This window comes from Canis aureus, chromosome 1, assembly GCF_053574225.1.
Source record: "Canis aureus isolate CA01 chromosome 1, VMU_Caureus_v.1.0, whole genome shotgun sequence".
NCBI lineage: Eukaryota > Metazoa > Chordata > Mammalia > Carnivora > Canidae > Canis > Canis aureus.
Genome location: NC_135611.1, coordinates 38,492,963 through 38,514,147, shown reverse-complemented (window position 1 = coordinate 38,514,147; position 21,185 = coordinate 38,492,963). Strand labels below are relative to the sequence as shown.

The window sequence follows — 21,185 nt, the reverse complement described above, 5'->3', positions numbered from 1 at the left end:
ACCAATCCAATAGCTAAGCTATATAAGTAGCAACCAGCTAATATAATGAAACCATCCATGACAAAATGTTATCAGGCAGAGGTTTGAAATGCACCTTCTATGTAATACATGGTATATACTAATATTTGTCTTAAAATGTAACCACTGAAGTCTCTATCAGACATTGTACTTGGCTAATGAGACTCTTTCCCTCTTAAATATCATCCTATATTATAGGGCTAGCTCTGATGCCAAATTGTCTCAGATTACATTTCTATTACTTTTTGATGGTATCATCTTGAGCAAGTTAACTTCTCTGTGTTTTGTATATAAAGTGAGCTTGCACATACATATATAAACTTGGGATAAAAACAGAAGTTACTTTATAGTGTTATCATGATGTTTAATTGATTTAATGCATACAATGTGGTTTAAAAATGTACTTGGCATGCAATAGGCCCTCTATAACTATAAAGCCTATGCCACTCTTTGCACATGAGATGCCTGACTATAGCGTTGTAATTTGATATAGTGAGAGACACACTTAAGAAAATATTTTCTTAAACTCGCCATTCCATAGCCACAAATTATATGGCACAGAGAACTTGAAAGCGAATGCATTTCTATTAATCCCATTTCCTATGACATGGATAGATAAGTAGGTAGATAGATAGACACATACAACAGACACACATACACATATGTGCTGGATGTTGTGTTTGAAAGAACACTGAATTAGGAATTAGAGGATTCATGTGCATGTCACCATCACTCACCATAAGTACAAACACAAAGTCTTAGAGCTCCATATTACCTCCAGGAAGACAGAACTGACTGCCTTCCAAACTCAGAGGCTGTTGTGGAGACCAAATCGGTTAAAAAATAAATTCCTCGGTAAATTGTAAAGTGCCCTACAAACAGGAGGCATCCTCCCATTAACCTGTGAATTTTTCCAGAAAGAGGGCAGCTCTTATCAGTGTTTGCCAAACAGTAAATGTTCACTAGATTTGTGCAGTATGAATTCTTAAGGAGAGGAAACTTGCACCAGGTAAGGAAAATATTTAAAATTTATGAGACTTGATGTGAATAGTAAAACAGAAACTTTTAAGTTGTTATGCATTTTTTTGTTTCCATGATGTTTAAAAAGAATTGTTTTCAAGCATAGGGAAATGTTTAAGGGAAGCTTTTGCTTACAGTATTACCTGCAATAATTTTCTGTAGTCACATGAGTACATGTTTTTCTTCTCATTGTGGTTGGCTCTGGAACTCACTTACTTCAAACTACTGCAGTGTCCCAGAGATAGCAGTGCTCAGTATTTGCTTGTTGAATAAATGAATGAATGGGCAAGTGAAAATTTTCTATATTCAGCAAAATGAACAAACTCAAATTATTTATAGAAATCCTACACCCCTTAACTATTCATTTCTTAACAATTTTTTTGTTTGCTTTGATTTTTTTTAAGAAGACTACTACAAAAACACAAGTCTTTCTTTAGTCTGGTTATCATGAAAATTCTTTTATATCAATTGTGGTGTTAGCAAATTCACAAACTTAATTACTGCTTTCTTAACTGTGATTTGTTTACTGCTGCAAAGTCACAACATATCAAATTCTTGTCTGCCTTAGTCCCCAGATAACATTCACGGAGAATTAGATGCTACCTCAGAGATATCTGTACATGAGTCTTGGTTATTGAAGGAAAAAGGTATTCATCAAATTTCATGTTGAGAGCAAAAAAAAAATAAAACTATGGATGATATCAAATATAATTGATTTAATCAGCATCGATCATTTTCAAATTCAGTAGATAAATCCACCCTCCTAAATCAATTGAAAATCCAGTAAATGTACAATGTACAATTGCTTCTCATTATGAATTTATTTGAACATAGCTTCGTGCTCTTTCGTGTGGGAGAGAACGTCATAGATCTTACCTAAATTTTCATATGTAAATATATAGGACTAAATTTAAAAGTGTCTTTTCCGGCCAAGAACATGGCATAAATTGAAATAATATTTATTTATTATAAATGTATTATAAATGTATTATAAATTTATTATAAATTGAAATAATATTTATTTTCTCATACAGTGAGGTCTTAGTAGTCAGATTCCATACCATACAAGGTTCTTTCTGAGCCTGGGAATTAGAATCTAGACTAGCTCGTATATATTTTTACTTAATACTTAGAAAATGTGATGAGGTTTGTAGCTGTTCTTCTTTGAATCTACCCCGAGGCCTCCTCTGGGCACTGTGTCTTTCTTTCCATTCCCAAAGAAACATACCAAGCCATTTAAGGGATTTTTCCTCTTTTCTCTGTCATTAAACTTCTTTCCTTCAGTCCAAATAGCTTTTATGAAATCAAGGTTGCAAAATCTCTATTCGATGTGCCACTCCCATGCTCAAAAACTTTCATTGACTTTATAACCACTTATAAAATAAAATTCAAACTCCCTCTCTTGAAACTGAAGGTATCCCATGGTGATTGCATCTTTGCATAATCTGTGATATTGTCTAATTGTATTTACTATTCCATGCACATATGCTTTCTTGCTTCATGTTATTTTGTCATTCCCCCAAATTAGAATTAATTTCCATTCTGTCAAAACCCTCTAAATATAAGTTTAACTTGGGCAGTCCGGGTGGCTCAGCGGTTTAGCGCCGATTTCCGCTCAGGGTGTGATCCTGGGGACCCGGGATCAAGTCCCACAGTTGGGCTCCCTGCATGGAGCCTGCTTCTCCCTCTTCCTGTGTGCCTCTCTCTGTCTCTCATAAATAAATTATATATATATATATATATATATTTTTTTTTAACTTATATTAGTTATATTACATTAAGTTAAACTTATACTTAGATTAGCTCTATTCTTGACCATAACATTCAGAAGAGATCTTTCCTAAGAACTTGTGTAAGTCCTTGTTGAAGTGATTCTCACTAACTTGTAATGTAATTCTGAGAAGTGTTCCCTACATTTATTTTCTTAAGGAAATAGGATTGTTTATCAAACATTTGATAAAATTTTGTGGAGCTATCCAGATCTGGATTTTTCTTTTTGTTTTTATTTCTCTGAGATTTTATTTTATTTTGTTTTTATTTTTTTAAGATTTAATTTATTTATTCATGGGACACACACACACAGAGAGAGAGAGAGAGAGGCAGAGACACAGGCAGAGGGAGAAGCAGGCTCCACGCAGGGAGGCCAACGTGAGACTCATCCTGGGTCTCCAGTATCAGGCCCCGGGCTGAAGGTGGCGCTAAACCTGTGAGCCACCGGAGCTGCCCTTCTCTGAGATTTTAAATTAAGGATGCAATTTCTTTAATAGGTATAGGGCTATTTGGATTTTCCATTTTCTTAAGTCAGCTTCAGCAATTTATGTTTTTCAAGAAATCTGTCCATTTCATCTAAGGTGTCTTGTATATTGGTACAAATCTGTTTTCTCAGTGTTTCTATTTGGAATCTATTTATTTTTCTGCTTTTAAGTTCACTGATCATTTCTTCTATAGCATCTAATCTGTTTTTAAGCTCAACCAGCGAATTTTTTATTTTATATATGCATTTTTTCAACGCTAGAAATTCCATGTTTTTTTAATTTTTTTCTTTTTTTTTTTTTAAAGGTTTTATTTATTTATTCAAGAAACAGAGAGAGAGGCAGAGACACAGGAAGAGGGAGAAGCAGGGTCCATGTCGGAAGCTTGACACGGGACTCGATCCTGGTCTCCAGGATCACGCCCTGGGCTGAAGGCGGCACTAAACCGCTGAGCCGCCTGGACTGCTCCATTTGTTTTTGTTTTTTAATAGGTTCAAATTCTCTTCTTATTTTGTTCATTATTTCTTTTAAATCCTTGAATATATTTATAATAGCTGTTAAAAACCTTGCCTACTGATTCCATCACCTCAATGATTCCTGGGCATACTTCTATTGATTGATTTTTCTTACAGTTATGGGTCTTATTTCCTTGTTTCTTTGCATGTCTAGTAATTGCTTTGTAACTGGATGCCGAGTGCTTAATTGTTGAAATTCTGGATCTTATTATCTTCCTTTAAAGAGTATGGAGTTGTTTTGTTTAGAAATCTACTTATGTGGGAATCAGCTTGATCTTTTCAACATTTGTTTTTAGGCTTGCTTAAGGCTGATCTAGAACATGTTTTATTGTCCAGCTAAGTTAGACCTTATGCTAACACATGGCCTTTCTATGATTTCTGTTGGCTATTTGTGGTGTGCATCAAGGTCTCTTACCCTGATTGATTGGAACCAGAATTTGGCCCAGTTCTGTGCAAGCTCCAGATGGTAGCTGAGTTCATAATTCCTTGGCGGTTATCTCAACCTTGTGAAGTGTTCCTAACATGGACAACCTTTTATTTCACCAAGTCTCAAGAATTGGCCTGTGCAGGTTTTTGGAACTCTTGCTGAGTATAATCCCTTCTCTCCATTGTTCCATCCCACTATTCAAAATACCCCACCTCTCCAAAATCTGATTAATGAGATCTCTGTGCTTTACATGGATTCCTCCTCTTGCCTCTCTGCTTCTGCCAGAAAACACGGGTCATGAAAACAAGCTTTTTCTTGTTTCCATTCTCTTAGAGATACTGCCTTGTGCTGACTATTGTACAACATCTGTAAATATTATTTTATATATTTCTATATAATTTGTTTATCATTCTAGCTGTGTACAGCTAGTCTAGTATCTGTTGGCCAAAAGTGTGGCTTCATATTCTCAAAATACAATTATTTTAATCAGAATTTTCCTAATTTGAAGGAATTTTCTTTTAGAAAATATAATTTCTAAGCCAATTTTTATATATAGCATATGCAAACACTTTCATTTTTAAATGAACTTATTCTTTTGAATGTTATTTCTGTGTAATTTTTAGAATTTATGACTTGATCCATTGATAAAATTGGTGCATATTAAATTTTACTGGTCATAGCCTCTGCAATCTACTATACTAATCTGCTCTGGCATAGTTTATCAGTGACATAATTATGGGTGAAGACAATATTATCATTCAGTCCTCATCTTATCTAATTTTGAAGCTATTTTTTTTCCTTTCCCTCTTGAATCATAACTCTCTCCTGATAGTCTTCCTTCCTATTTAAAAAAATGCTTCTTTTCTAATTTCTTTTCTTCTAATGATAGCTTAAGTGTTTGTGTTCTCCAGGGCTCTGTTATTAGGACTTTCTCCTCCAACTAGGTTCTCTCTGGGCAAGCTTGTTACTCTCTGGGTTTCAACAGTCATCTATGCTGTTGATCCCCAAATCTGAAAAATAAATCTTTTTATAAATCTCAGTCCTCTCCCTCCTGAGCTTGAGATGTATGTGCTTCAATGTGTACTGTTGAACTATGTCTCATACTTCACAGTATGTCCCAAACTGACCTCATCATCTTCCACCAACCTACCTTTCCTTTCGCATTTCTCATTTTAGAAGTTTGCCCAGCTGTTGAAGCCAAAAAGCCTAGATTTGTGTCTTTCTTTCATCTCTGATGTGTAACCATCACTGAGACCTATAAATTGTGTCTTTGTAAATCCCCACTCCTCTACTATTGATTAAGGCTTTTCTCATCTCTCACCTCAACTATGGCAGTGGTCTCCTAATATGTATTTGTCTGTAGATTCAGGTGCTCTCAAGACACCCTTCACACTGCTGTCACTGTGAATATCCACAGAAATTCAATAATATATCCAACTCACCTGCTCAAAATGTATCTATTTTCCCCCTTACCTATGAAAAAGGGACAAAATCCAAGTTCCAGAGTATGTCATAGAAAACCATCTACATTCTCTCTCTCACTTATGTCAATTGTCACCTTCTTCCTATGCTGTTCAGAAATTAAGCTAATTACCATAAATGACAAGTTGCTTCAGCTCCCTGTTCATATGCTACTCTCTGCCTGAAATTTCCTCAAAATTCCTTTAGATTTCTTCCTCTTACCCTATTCCCTCCCTTTTTATATATTCAAATAGTAGGTCTGTCAAGTGAGCAAATAATTGAATAAATGATAGAGTAGAATTACCATGAACCTCCAGAAGACACTGAAAACTAAAGCTTTTAGGTTTGCTCATATATGAACTTATAGATGGACATAAACATCTTCACATTTTACATTCTGTTAGAATTTTAATAGTAGTTCTACTTCCTTAGTTTCGATTTGGCTCAATAAAAACATTTTGACAATTCAAATAAACTGAGAAAGAATATTTTTACCTACTCACTACAGAAATATTACTCTGTCATATTTAGTTGACATTAGACCAGAGAAGGCAATGAAATCACACACACACACACACACACACACACACACACACACACTACTATTTCTAAAGAATATTTTGCCATTGCTGATTTATTTACAGCTCTTAGGATCATTCTGGAGCCCCTATTTTCCATTATTTGGGGATAAAAGAAATGCAGAATCTGTGCTGGTGGTACCAGTACTTGGTTACAGTAACCAAATTGGTTATAACCTTATATTAAGCACTTTGGCAGAGAATTTGATGAGAGGAAATAGAAGAACATATAAAACATTATACCTTTCTCTTCCCCATATTTCTTTTCTCTTTATTTATTTATAGCTATACTTTTCACTTTCTCATAAATTCTTTAAGAATAAACATCTGGCTGTCCTTCGCTTGAAGTTTAAGACCTTTCTTTTAGAAGTTGTAACATATGCTGGAAGAAAAGCAGATTTAAATAATGAATTTTTTTTTCAAATTAAAGTTTTTTCTTCAACTGGTCCACAGATTAAGTATTTTTTTAAAAAAAATCCTAAAGGATAAAATTTAGAGAGATACCTAAAGGACCGATAATATCAAGGAATATTAATATTCATTATCAGAAAGTAGGTAAATGGAAACTAACTGGAAATAGACAAGTCACCTGCTTAGTCAGTTCTTGCTAGAAACATATTGGCTATTCTAAGATCAAATTTGAAAAGAAAGGTACTCCCATAGATCAGTTTGAGCCATCTGGAGAATCACTGATGTGCTCTCAGAACATTGTTAAGTTATAATGAAAGCCAGTTATGTAAATTCAGAAGGAGATAGAGAATAAGAGTGAGAGAGGAAGAGAAACAGGAGAACACTTACCTCCTGTTAGTTACATAAGAAAGATATTTGACTGAGCATTTTGGTTCCAGTCTGTAGTTGTGTGGAAGAAAGAAAATTAGGAGATTCTGGAATGGAGACCATTCCATCACATTAGCTGAACTATAAATTTAATGTGACATGATGATTGTTGCTAAGCTATGACACTCAATAATATGGGCTGCAGGAAGAAATTGTGAGAGGGACTTTAAGGGCACATACAGGGAACTTGGAAAGAGGGAGGGGAAAGAGAACAGACTCCCAGCTCCCTTCCTTATAAACAGTGTTGATATTTCAAAAGCACACACACAATAACAGCAGGGAAATTTCTAAAATGAAGAAAAAGACAACTTCTTGTGATAGACTGGCTTACTCCTTGATGAGCCATGAAATTCTGTATTAAAAATGAATAAAAGTCATGATACTAAATCAGATTTTTTTGCAGCAGTGTTTTCTTTCTCAGACAAACCTTCATTTTACCAATTACCAGATTCTTTCAGGTGGGATAGTATTTTCAAAACATTCAGTTCAAGAAAAAGAAAATATAAAATACAAAAGTACAAAAGTGAGGCTATAACCTCAGAAAGAATCACCTTGATAAGAACATGTCTTCAATTGTGCATGACCCTCGTCTTACTTTACCTTTCAAACCAGACTCACTGTTTAGGTATCTTAGTAGGATATAACCTCTAGCATAACTGTAAAACTAATGCGTATCTGATACATTTGCATAATTATGGTAGTTGTGAATCCTTTGCTTTTGGAAGGGATTGAGAAAGGGAAAAAAGGAGGATACTAAAAAACTAGCAGAATATGATACAATTCTTGAGCCAGATGGACATTTGTAAGGATGGTTAGTGGAGAGAACAAAGACCATTAAACTTTGTAATAATAGAAGTAATTCTCATTGATTGGGCCTACTTACTGAGCAACTGTACTACATGCTTTGCATACATTAAAGTATATTTATGTATGCTTTATAGATGAAGTAACAGGTTCAGAGAAGCAAGATGCCCAAATGGATCTTGTATACTGGGATTCGAGTTCAGCTGATTCCAGCCTTGAGTTCTTGTCTTTCTACAACATTGCCTCTTCTGAATCTTGTAGATTGTTTACAATAAGCAAGTATATTGTAATGAATAAGCTTAAATATGATTATAAAATTCAAAATAAAATTTTGAGGGCAATAGCAAAACTAACACTTTAATGTATCATTTACAGTTTCTGAAAATTTTCTTACAACTAATATTTTATATTAGATCATCTTATAGTTTCTGAAACATTTCACGAATCTTAGATCATTTGATCTTTATAATATCCCAGTGATAGGGGCAAAGTCATTATTTTCTTTACAGATGAAGTGACGGGAACTCGGAGATTAAGTAATTTATCTGTGATTCCCAAACTTGCAAACTGAAATTTGGATGCAGGCCTTAAGATTCCCAGTCCCAGGGAAGCCCAGATGGCTCAGTGGTTTAGTGCTGCCTTCAGCCCAGGGCATGATCCTGGAGACTTGGGATCTAGTCCCACGTCAGGCTCCCTACATGGAGCCTGCTTCTCCCTCTGCCTGTGTCTCTGCCTCTCTGTTTCTCATGAATAAGTAAATAAAATCTAGCTTCCCAGTCCCAGGTGCCTTCTCATTCTTCTGGTGTCATGTGTAGTATAATGCAGGTTACTGGTATAGATTCACCTACAGATCAGAGCTTTACTATGAATTCCCTAAACCAGCACCACTAAGGTATTTAGAGTCCATAGGGCCCATTTCAGTATGTTTGGTCTATGTTTTTATTATAATTTAACTAACCCAATGTTCTTCAAAGCCCAAATTTTAGCCTACATAAAAAGATAAGTGACTTAAATTATTACTAGTAATTATTACTAAATGCTGACATCTGGAAAGTGTCACCTGAGAAACATGAAGGGTTTATCTCCAATAAATATAGTCATTCAAGAGCAAAACAACAGTCTGATGTTTCTGAATATCTTTAATATCATTCAGTACATCCATAGTCTGAAAGAGATTTCTCCAAAATAAGCAAATGAGTTTCTCAACAAAGGGTGTAAGTTCTACTTGAGCTGGTAAAATCCAGCTACCTGGAATATTATAGGCACTCAATAATAAATTGATATTTAATAAGTTAATGAATATATGACAAAGTAGAGAGATTCAGTGAAATCACTTCCTATACCATTTGTAGGAGATTTGCTATTTTCTAATGAAGTAACTTACTTTATTTTTAATCTGATCAGAACTCAGTATCTTGATGAAGTTGTACATTTATGTGCAGAGTATGTTAGTGAAGCAAATGAAAGACATAAATTATTTGTATTATTGTGAGAATATTTGTTACCTGTAAAATTGTGTGTGATATAAATGAATTACCAAAACACATGAGAATCTAAATAACTTGAGAACAAATCATCCAGAAATTTCTTTATTTGAGGAATATATCCTAGTCAAAGAGAAGGACTTTGTATATGTATAGGATGTGTATGTATATGTATCCTATATGTATAGGATGATGAAGAGGCATAGATATATTCACTTGTGTGGAAATTTATAAAGTGATGTCAGAACATTTTTTTTTTGTTTCTTTTCTTAATGACTAGGTGCTTCTAAGAAATGAGACATATTCTACCAAAAACACTGACCAACAGAAGTGAAGTGGGCTGCGGAGGGAATATAGGAATGGAAGATGTGCTTGAATAGGTTGCACAAGTGATTCTGATGGGTTCCTCTTCCCCTGCCTCCTCTCTTGTTTACTTGTTTAGATTTCCCTGTACTCAAAATTACAGATGTACTAATGGGAAATTTTGCCTCATCAAGTTTTGGCCCGTGATAATCTTTTATAGTTTTATAATAAAGATACTAGTTAATCATCATGCCTTTTGAAACATTTACATGCATTTACTATATGTGCATAAATTCCACTTGTATCTTTATTAGTTAGAAATAAAAATCCACCAGGAAATGAATACCAGTCCTTTCAATTATAATTGTATGATCTTCATGGAGTAACTAAACCTCCTTGATTCTAGTAAAACAAGGATAGTTCCATATCTATGTTTCTTAAGAACATTAAAGAGCAAATAGGGAGAGTTTGTAGTATAATAACTGACATATAGTACTTGCTCAATAAATGTTCAATTGAAGTACTTATTCTTCTGCTCCTTTCAGTCAGTTGTTCCCAGTAAAATTTGAGAAATTCTTATTTAAGAGTTTTCCCTTTCAATTGTTACATCCCTGCAGTTTATTTTCCTTTTAAAACCTGGGCTGGGCTCGGGCTCTTGAACACAGCTGGACCACAGCTCCAATACTCTATGGAAATAAGAGCCTTCCAGGTAACAATACATTCACTGGGCACAGAGGGTGACAAGGTGGCCATTAATGAGGGTGAGATCAGAAAAGAAGTCAATGCCCCCAAGCCAAGACTAGGTCTTGGCCTGTCCATCTTCTTACCATCTGGCTTGTCCATCTTTCTCTTTTCCTAATCTTTGCCTTTATTATTCCTTCTCTTCTCATATTCTGTCTGAAAACAGACTCTTAGTCCAACATATTTTCCTTTCATTAGTCCATAGGAAAGACATGCTGTTTTGACCATTTCCATGTTAATAATGTGTTGCTGTTCAGCCATTTGGAATACGGATACATGTTCTTAAAGAATTGAATTAGCCCTTCCTTAGTTGGGGGATAGCTGGAGGTGTGGAGAGAGAATTTAATTCCTTTGCTAACCCAGCCAGCTATTAGGAGGAAATATATGTCAGGATCACCTTCTCAGAATTTTGTTCAATATCCTTGCTCTGGCTCAAATAACACTTTTCAAAGGGAACTTGTTTCTGGTTCTTCCCTGGAACCCGTGTCTAGTCCGCCATCTTCCAACAACAGATCATTGGAAAATCGCCCCTATTGTGTCAACTGGGATTTATCTTTAACCTTGGAATTCAGCTTTTGTGCTTGTTTATCCAATTTTCTATTTCTTCTTTTCCTTTCACAAAAGGAGGTGGCATGGTCTGATGGATGCCCAATTTAAGGCACAGGGGCAGAAAAAATTGATTCCAATTCATCCCTTTGTTGCTGGGAGGTAGAGGAATCATGAATGCTCTGTGCCTCATTTCCTCACCCAAATAATAAGGATAGTAATTTTAATATAACTTCCTCCTGAAATCTTCCTGCCTGGACACTTTCACTAGAGTCTAAATGCAAGGGTTGTTCTGTCTTGGACTCCGTGGCTCGGATGCCCCTGGTGGGAGTGATGTTTGGAGCACTCCAGTTTCATGGTGATCAGCCTTCAGATATTGCCCGAAGTACTACTTGGTGACACCCCCAGGGACCTAAAGAGATTATGGTGACTGCTTCTTCCAGGGTTAATCTGACAGCCATGTTTATAGTAATGGTCTCTGAGTAGATTGTTGGCTCTGGATCACTTCAAAAGATAAAATAGGATTTTGGTTTTTGAGATGATATTAAGACTAAGCATTTTAGAGTGCAGAAGAGAAAATAAAATTCTCATTTTTAGTACTTTTATTATAAAGTGGTAATAACTATGTCAGGATTGTTGTAAATGCTGAACTGATTAACAGAGCAAACAGTTATAAGCAGTTTATAAAAACCTAAACAAATTAGAGCCAATCTTTAATTCTCTGTATCTCAAAATGACCTCTTTCTCAGGACTTTGATTTGAATCTTATTCCCCTGTGATGAAAAAAAAAAAATCCTCAACTTCATTCTGCTTTGTAAGGAATTTCTTTACCCTTTTCTATGCTTATCACCACATCACTTTTAAAATCAGCTTAGCAGAGCAACTGTGACCTTTACAATTGAAACCAAACATCTTCCTTTTTTATCAACAGGAGATTGTAGCTTCTGGCATGAAATTACCCAAGGTGATTTATTTATTTTTTAATTTTAGCATCTTAGAACAGACTCACCCAGTCCCACCTAATAGACATGTTTCCAAGTAATAAAGAAAAAGCTCATTTCAGAATAGAAACAACTTCAAATCTGAGCTGAATTTGCCTGGAGAACTTTGATTGGTTCATATCAGATCACTCACTTTACAGTAATTCCAAGTCTGTGGTCAGAAAATATGTGATACTCAGGTAGGTAGAGGAGACCCTCAATAAAACAGAAGCCAAGGGCCCTGGCATTCCACTCAGCAGTGCAATGAAAACACAGGCACTAATGAACCAGTCTCAGAATTGTCTTTCTGGGAATATCTGTCTGTTGCAGAAGGCTGGTTCTTCTGCAGAATCTTCTGAGCTTTCCTGGGAGGCTGCTGTCTGCTGTCGAAGGAGGACTTGCTGTGCTCTTGTACTCTAATCACTTGTGTAGCCACACAGGGTAATATCATTGTATCATCCAGCCAGCTGACAAGCAGAGATTAAGCATTATTTTAATGGCAATACATTAAAACTCCAAATTAGTCCCTGGAACTAGGGTGACCTCCCATGAACCTTTCCTATATGACTCAGAAGCAAGATGCAGCCAGGTTGTGGCCAAGATGGATTTTGAGAAAAGGCAAAATTTGACTTTTCTGCCTCCCTGGTTTCAGTAGATGCTGCTGAGCCAGAGCTATTTGACACAAAGAGAGAAACCAGCAGAGCCTCTTAATGCCAGATTACTAAAAGGGCTCGAAGGAAATTTATTTTAAATGAAAAGAATTACTACTCAGAGTGATTTAAAATCCTAATGGTAACCATGGGTCTCCCCTGAACACCACCTCTCTTTGTTGAGCACTTACTGTGTGCCTTCACCACCAAAATGAAAACCCAAGGTGAAAGGGCAGCCTTGGAGTCTTTTGTCCTTTGTTCCTTCCAAGTGGCTGATTGTATTTTTGTAGTTTCAGTTCAAGTCTGCCAATTTGTATTAGCATATCATGAGCCTAGTTACTAAGAAAATGTGCCTGAAGAAAAAAATCAGAGTGCATTCATGGTCATTAAGCTTGTATCATGAGCATGAATCAGCAGTTTTGAACTGCACTGCTAGGGAAGAAACAGGCCTACAAGCCAGCAGAGTGCACAGGAAAAGTCTCCACTGCCTGGGCAAGCTCTGTGGTCCAGGTACACCACATCTACCTCTGATGAACTACCCAAGGGGCCGGGGAGAACCAGGGCTCAGAAGCTCCTCATTTCTGCATACCTGTATTTTCCCGACACTTTTACCAAATATTGACCAACTGTAAGGGCAAAAAGTACATCTGGCATTAGTTATGTGTGAATCTTTGTATCTGAAAGAAACAAAAATTCATGTAAAAGAAGGGAAAATTAATTTACTCTGATTTTCTTTGTGAATTCTATATGGTTGGTATTTGAAAAACTAGTAGTAGTATGGCTGATTTATGTCTTGCACAGCAAATGAACAGGAGATGCAAAATGATTTGAAAACTCCTATAATGCTAACAGTAATAAAAATAATTGGCTGCCTGTTTTGTTCCCTCACAAAACACCCTTTAAATCTTCATTTATTTAGTTTTTAGTTTTTAAAAATGTATGTATTCATGGGAGACACAGAGAGAGAGGCAAAGACATAGGCAAAAGGAGAGGCAGGCTCCCTGTGGGGAGCCTGATGCAGGACTCGATCCCAGGACACCAGGTTCATGACCTGAGCTGAACGTAGACACTCATCACTGAACCACCCAAGTGCCCCTAAATCTTCATTTATTACATGGGGAGACTAAGGCATAGGCAAGTCAGGTGGCTTATCCAAGGCCAGAGGAGTTACTTGACAGTAAACCATTCCTTGAATCCAGATCTCCTTCCCCCCCCTCCCCCAGTGCTTTCTTATTCTAGAACAATTAACAAGGCTATTGGTCAAAAACTCTCTACCATCTGTCAGCACTTTGGGCCAAGGCTTTTATCTCATGGACGGTCAGTGATCAGGGGCATATGATCAGTTGCCTGCATTAAAGAGCTTCATTTCATCAGACTGTTTTCTAAGGAGTTACAAATTTGAGCACAGTTGCCTCTGGGAGTAGCACCTAAAGTAGTGGGGAAGTCTGGAGCATGAAATGGGATGGTGTTTTGGAGGCAGGCACAGGAGGTATGTGTTCTCAGGACTCCTGAGTGTTCCTAAGAGGAGCAGCAGGGAGGGAGATAGGCAATGCTTAGGCCACACCCCACTTTCTTGCCAATCCTGCCCAGGACATCCTCTGTGTCTGATCTTGTGTGGCGTCATCTTTCTTTGTCTCCATCTTGATTCCCTAATACTGACAACTCCATGTTGATGGGATTATTTTGATGGTCTATACAAAGTCAAAATGTTCCTATTAATGATATAATATTGATTTATACTTCTTTCTGCATTGGGGTTCCTGAAAGAAGTGAGGGTTTTATTTACATTCATATCAGGTGGCTATATGTAGGGGCTCCTCTCAGGATGAACACTAAACACCAATGTGCACCACTATCAAATTTTATATTTTAAAACTGTTTTCGTGACATTTCTTTTTCATTTTAGAAAAAATATGAATATTTTATATACCTCAATAGAATTATTAGAATATCCCCTCATGATAGTATGACACTCTTGGGAAACCAGATCTTTTACAGGTGAAGACAAATAAAATATGAAGCTAACTCACATATGACTTTATCTTGGCTCTAGCAGCAAAGCGACTTTATAAAGTGTGATTATAAATAATTGAAAATGTTCTTAAATATGGAAAAGTTGAAATAAAAGTCATCCAGAGGGGGGAAAAACACACATTGCCATGATTTGTGTACATTTCTTAAATGATTCATAGAGTAGAAGTCCAAGCAAAAATATTTATTTAGTTCCTTGTTTGTTTACAAAATGTTTTTGTCAGAAATAACTTAACAGGAGCTATAATTGCTTTCTCTCAAATCTAATTTAAAATAAAAAAAAACACAAAGTAAGATTCATCATCATAAATGTTAGAGACTTGAGGACCAATCATTAATACACCATTTCCTCAAAACTTACAGATAAGCACACATGTATACTTGGCCAGGTGTGCTGGATTAGTCAAAACTGTGAAGTCAAATCGTGCTCGTGCTGTGTCTTATCCATTAAAGCTCTTCTCTCAGGGCTCTCTAGCTAAGGAAGTATGGACACATTCACTAGTTTTGAATGGGCTCTAAATGGATTCTGATGTTGAGCAAGGTCTCTCTTGAGCATGGTCTCTCAAGTCACATCACTTGAGCAACAGAGAGGATTTTACTTGAGAATGTTTGGTGTCCTCATCTAAAATGTAAAACTATTAATTATATCAACCTCTTAGGGCTAGAATGAGGAAAGAATGCCAGCATGTGTGTCAAAGCCCTTTATAAATGTATAGTGCTGACAAAACGTTAGGTCTCTTTTCTAGCTAGAGGACTAGTGGTACTGGTGGCTAACTCTGCTCTGATGGAAGCACCATACTGATTCAAACATAAAGGAATGTTCAACATGAAGATCCATTTAAACCTATTCAGTGAGTGTGCATGGTCTTCACATACATATCTGTGGAACTATTGCAAAATTATTTCATTTATGTAGTGGTAAATGAAAACATCAGAAAATCAGGGATACCATCCACTTTCTTCCACAAGGTAGCTGTATAACCTTGAGTAAGTCATTTAACCATTCTCGGCCTCGTTTTTCTTATTGATGAAATATAAGATTTGGAGAGGGGCACATTTACAAGATTTTTTAAATGATTTTATTTATTTATTCATGAGCAACAGAGAGAGAGAGAGAGACAGGCTCCATGCTGAGCCTGACGTGGGATTTGATCCTGGGTCTCCAGGATCCCGCCCTGGGCCGAAGGTGGTGCTAAACCACTGAGCCACCTGGGCTGCCCTTGTGGCAGACTCATTTACAAGTTTTAAAGACATGTAAATAAAAGTAATGTGCTGAGCTGACCTTCTAAAACTCAAAAGCCAGCTCATTTAATATAGGGTAAGCCCTGAGAATAATCCAGAAAAAGTTGTTCAATTCAGTTTTAATTTCTCAAAAATCACAGTTTACCAATAGGGAATATGATCCCCTCCCTCTACCCAGAGGAGAGAAAATGCAGAAGGGTATATAGTACCTTGTTTTTCAATCCACAGGGAAGACATACATTTTTCCTGAAGAAACAAATGTTTTATTCAAACAGCACCATGCACATCTGAGGAATACTTACGTTGGTGAAGACGATGAGAACAATGTAATCTAAAATTTGTCTTTGAGAAATAACTTAGTACTTGAAAAGAAATGGAACCACCAGTCAGAAACATTAGACAGAATTTAAATGTTAAAAAGGAAGTGACAGGGGCCTTGTTTCTCATAATTCTGTTGGCTGAATTGAGCATCTCCCCCTTGGAAGTATACCTTGTCTCCTGTCTCTCAGCAGTAGTGGAACACATGAGAAAAGTCAGGGAGGGGAAGAAGTAGGTCAACCCACTGTGACATGGAGATGCAGGAAGAGCAGTTATTAGCAATTCTGTTACAAGGATGGACTTGGAGATTGTTTTAGAGACAGAGGCTTGAGGTTGAAAGGAGACCCATTACTATCCATCTTGTAAGGCTGAGACAGCCATCCACACAGAACTCTACACCCATCATTGTCTTCATCGTCTGGATAGTTTGGAAAAATGTAATATTCTATTCTGTGCTGGTTAAATTTTTGGGTTTGGTTTTGGTTTTTCAGTGGAGGGAGGAATAATAAAAGGAACGAAAAAGTAGTAAATCATTTAGGAAGAAGGTAGAGGCTCTAGAAATAGTCTTTGTGGAAAGAATATCAGATGATATGTTTACAAGAAGGTAAATTTTGTTGCAAGGGAAATGAGGAACAAATCAATATGAGGTAAAGAAGTTGCCAAATCATAGGAAAGAGGAGAGACAGAAACATTTTTTGGACTTGTCAAAACAACTCATTATTGTACGCTCTATGCCAAGGTCTTAAGAGTCAGTACATTTATTTATGTTTGCTCTTCAGAAACTATTTAGTTGCAACATTCATCTCTCCCTACAGACAACATTGCATTATTTCTAAAATACTTATGGTACGTACTGTGGAGATTATATTATAATTGGGCATATTTTCCTAAGTAACTGACTTTTTTATTTCCCCAATCTTGTTTTACTACGTTTCTTTTTCTAGCACTGACTTTGAGATTTTTCCAAATCCTTGGAGACAGAATATGCACAGAATATGCAAAGACACCATGTGTGGTCCAGTTCATGTTGAACACACTTGCTGCCAGGATGATTAAGAGTCAAAAGAAATTGTACACAAAGGGCAACGTAGGAGCCAATATCCAACTTGCTTTACTTGAGAAGTACACTGCGGAGAAGTGGAGGGTATTCTTCTATACAAGTGCAAATGGGTGAAGTACTTCATCATCAGACTACCTTGTGCTTTAGCAGGGCTGCATTCAAAGATAGCTTTAAATGCACATAAATGACTCAGGCTCTGTAAGACAGAAAGAATGACAGGACAAAGAGAGATCAGTAAATATCCTGGAGGGTTGGTGCAAAGAGAATGGAAATAAAAATTAAAAAAAGTAATCTATGTCCAGGATTGGATTTAGAAGAACGTTAGTAAGGATTAACACACTGAAAATTCAGAGCCTATATGTCCAAGAGAAAGCCGCCTTGGCGGAAATGGTGTCATAAACGGTAAATAAGAAAAGTCATTCCTCTACATTTGTTATTAGTATCACTACATTTTTTATTGCAGATTGTCCTGAGGGAACTAAATTATGTATGTTAACATCAACCAGTAACAAGTTAATAAAATGCATGTCCTCTTATGTATAGACTGAAGTTACTTGTGCTTCATCAGATTGTTTTGTAATAGTATCTTCCAAATATCCTTGGCTTCAAAAAGAAATTGCTGTAAAAAATAATGAATTTAGTGCTCAGAATCCCAACTTTGATAACAGGGCTTGTAGTCTTTTATCCTATTCATTTAAGAAATTTTATTTCCCCTTATTTGTTGGAAGTGTTTCCAGTTTCTGGGACCTAAGGCCTCCAAGAAAACACTGCATTTTAAGACTTTTTGTTTTTTGTTCAACAGACTGCTCTCGCTAGATCTTAGAAATATAGCTGGCTGAAGTAGTTTTCTAGTCAATACTGTATTTGTAAATACATGTGATTAGCTCTTACTGACATTTTAAAGGTGACCATTGAGTAATATTTAGGGAGTCTCAGTGGCTGAGTACTTTGGTGTTTTTTCAGCAACCTGACCCAGATGTCTGATGACCCCCAGATAGTTGGGCTAATTGTTCTCTGATTGACTGGTTACACATGATACAGTCAGGATACACCTCACTGGACCCAAACGAAAGGGAACCCAGTGTCCTCGTTCCAGGACTGCGTAAGACAACGTGGCACAAACTCAAAGCCTTAGCACCACTCAGTTCCACAGACAGAAGTGCTGTCCATTCTCCAGCCACATAAGATTGGACTCTGCTTTTTCAAGGACCTATGAATGCCCCTGAAATTTCACTCTCCCTTCTCAAATGTAAACATCTGAATCTTCCTGAAGGAGGAGAGAAATTTTAACACTTTATTCTTCTCTTTGGCTAGGGAATCTTCTCTTTCAGGAAGCTGAGAGATGGCATTAAATCTTCCTTGTATTTTGCCATTCCTTTTGAATCTGAATCTCTATGTGAAGGGCCAATCATTTCAGGGGAAAAAATAATGCATTCTAGCTTTGTTTATTGAACTAGATCAAAGTCTTAAGCCAATGTATAAGAGAATATTACTGATTTCTATTGAGCAGAAATTTGGTTTTCCAACTACTTTGAGGTACCAGAAAGGTTCCATTTCACCTTTCACAATTCCAAAGCCCTCTTGTTTATACTCCAAAGTATCTGTTGATTGAGTGAAAGGTAAACTTTAAGAAAAAAATCTTGTTTTTCCATCACCTTTATTGTCTAATTGAGGACAATTACCTCATATATGATTCAATCAGTTCATCTTTCAATATGGGACTCTGTCCGGAAAGGTTGTAGTGATATCTCCCAAGGTTATCGACAGAGCCCAACTTTAGAAGATTCTTCCTTGATTCAACACAAAGGAAGAAAATAACCTGTGCTTAGATATTTAACTCTATTTCACAGTATATTTCAAAGCTTTTTTTTTTTAAAGTAGGAATAAGATACTTTGTAAAATAATTTTCAAAAATCTTAAATATTCTAGGCCATGGGAGAAAAGTTGCAGGAAAAGTCTGGCATGGAACACCCAGAAGCAGAATAGAAAGGGTATAATGGAAGATACCACAGGATAATAAGCCTCCATCAGCGCCGGTATTCACCTCACCACCCCAAATACTCACACAATCTAAGGAAAATGAATGTGCTTCTATGTGAATGAAACACAAGATAATCCCCCAGCTCCTCTTCCAAGCATATTGCTGTGTAGAAATTCTTGTAACTCATAGTCTCCTCATCTCTATTTCTGTGTCGTTATCAAGTCATGATAAATCTTCAATTCAAGCCATTTATAAGTGGATAATATTAATAATGATTATATTAACAATACCACTGGTTAAACACTTATGCACTTACCATATTAAATGCATTATTAAGCATTTACTATAGGCCAGACTCAATGTTAAGTACGTTTTGTGTGTTATCTCCCTTGTTTCTCACAGTAGCACTGTGTGAAGGAGATAGTTTTTTCCCCATCTTAATAATTGAGAAAGTCAAATCTCAGAAAGTATGGATAACTCACTGGAAGTCACAGAGTAAGGGGCAGAGCTGGGAGGTATGCACAGGCTGGCTGATGGGAAAGCCCCAGTTTGTTCCCACTATGCAATATCGTGAAAAACAGTAAGGGGATATTTGAGTTTTTAGAATCTGTGTACACATGCAGTTTAATGACTTTGGGGAAACAAAATATGAAAATAGCTTGGCTTGTGCAGGGCAGAAAAATGTTTATTCTGTTTTCTACGATGTAGGCTGGTGACAGAAAGTAGACTCTGGAGAACAGAGGCATTTGGTTTCAAATAAAATATCTGCATTAAATATTCAGGTTTCCTGCAGCTTTATGGGAGTACACTACCAGAGAAATGGGCAAGCTGGCAAAGGCTCAGGCTTGGCATGGACAAATCTCTACACTGGCCCCACTGAAGGCCTAATAAACTACCAACTGGTGCCATCCAGAAGGGGGCCAAGGGCAAACAGTTTTGGGGGACCATTGCTGTCGCCTCCCTGGTTAGAGCATGATGACAGTCAGACCAGGGCTCTAAGTTGCTGTGAATTGATGTGGATTAGTTTCATCACTAATTCTCTGTAGCACCAGTCATATGCAAAGAAAATGTGAGCTCTCAAGGTGAGCTAAATGCTGGCACTGGGAACTTAGTACCTTAGCTGTTGCTTGGATAGTAGGTGCATTTATTTCCCCTCTACTATCTGGGCAAGTGCCAAGGTGCTGACCTCTGGCTAAGGAAACAGAGGGAATCAAAGGGAAATTACAAAAGGGCTGGCTCTGGCTAATGGCTTCTGCTAGCAGATATTTGATCATTCCAAACATAAAGAGGAGGGGGAAGAGCCAAATTCATTTTGCAACTGGAGTTCTTTGGGTGTTCAGTGTCTTTGTAATCTACTGTTAATATGATTAAAATGGAGGCGTTCAGGCTTAAATGGCTGTTGGAATAAATTGGAGACCTCAAATTGGCAGAGTTTAGGTTTTGAAGAACTCCATTCTGTCAAGTCTCCCTGAAATTTAATCACTCCAATATCAAGCTTTTTGTTGTTGTTGTTGTTTTGTTTTTATCACAATGTGAAATTTGGCAGTGAGCAAAATCAACAGGGTCACAGCTTTGATGAGGAATCTGCTGCATTTTGGCAGAGGAATCAAGGAGTTTCTAATGCCTAAGAATAGAGGTCCTTCCAAAGGACCTAAGAAAAAGCAGCTATTCGTTATTTAAATCACCACATAGGGGGTTAAAAGAGGTTTGTGTGTGTGTGTGTGTGTGTGTGCACGCGCATGCACCTGTAAGTACGCGTACAAGGAGTCTGAAGCCAGTTTGGTGAAACAGATTTTTTTAATAGATTTTATATATTTATTCATAAGAGACACAAAGAGAGAGAGAGAGTCAGAGACACAGGCAGAGGAAGAAGCAGGCTCCACGCAGGGAGCCCGACGTGGGACTCGATCCCGGGTCTCCAGGATCACGCCCTGGGC

At 36.9% G+C, this 21,185-nt stretch overlaps 1 pseudogene across 2 annotated transcripts in view; it reads left to right on the top strand.

Annotated features, from left to right (window-relative positions):
* The window catches only part of LOC144313021 (DDB1- and CUL4-associated factor 13 pseudogene), a 203,703-nt pseudogene extending 186,534 nt beyond the window's left edge, over positions 1 to 17,169 (top strand). The window contains exon 7 of one of the 2 annotated variants that reach the window (XR_013378777.1): positions 17,152 to 17,169. The product of XR_013378777.1 is annotated as a DDB1- and CUL4-associated factor 13 pseudogene, transcript variant X17 (transcript). The remainder of the gene's footprint in view (positions 1 to 17,151) is intronic. The other variant, XR_013378807.1, reaches the window with a different exon arrangement.
* Positions 17,170 to 21,185: the final 4,016 nt, after the last annotated feature.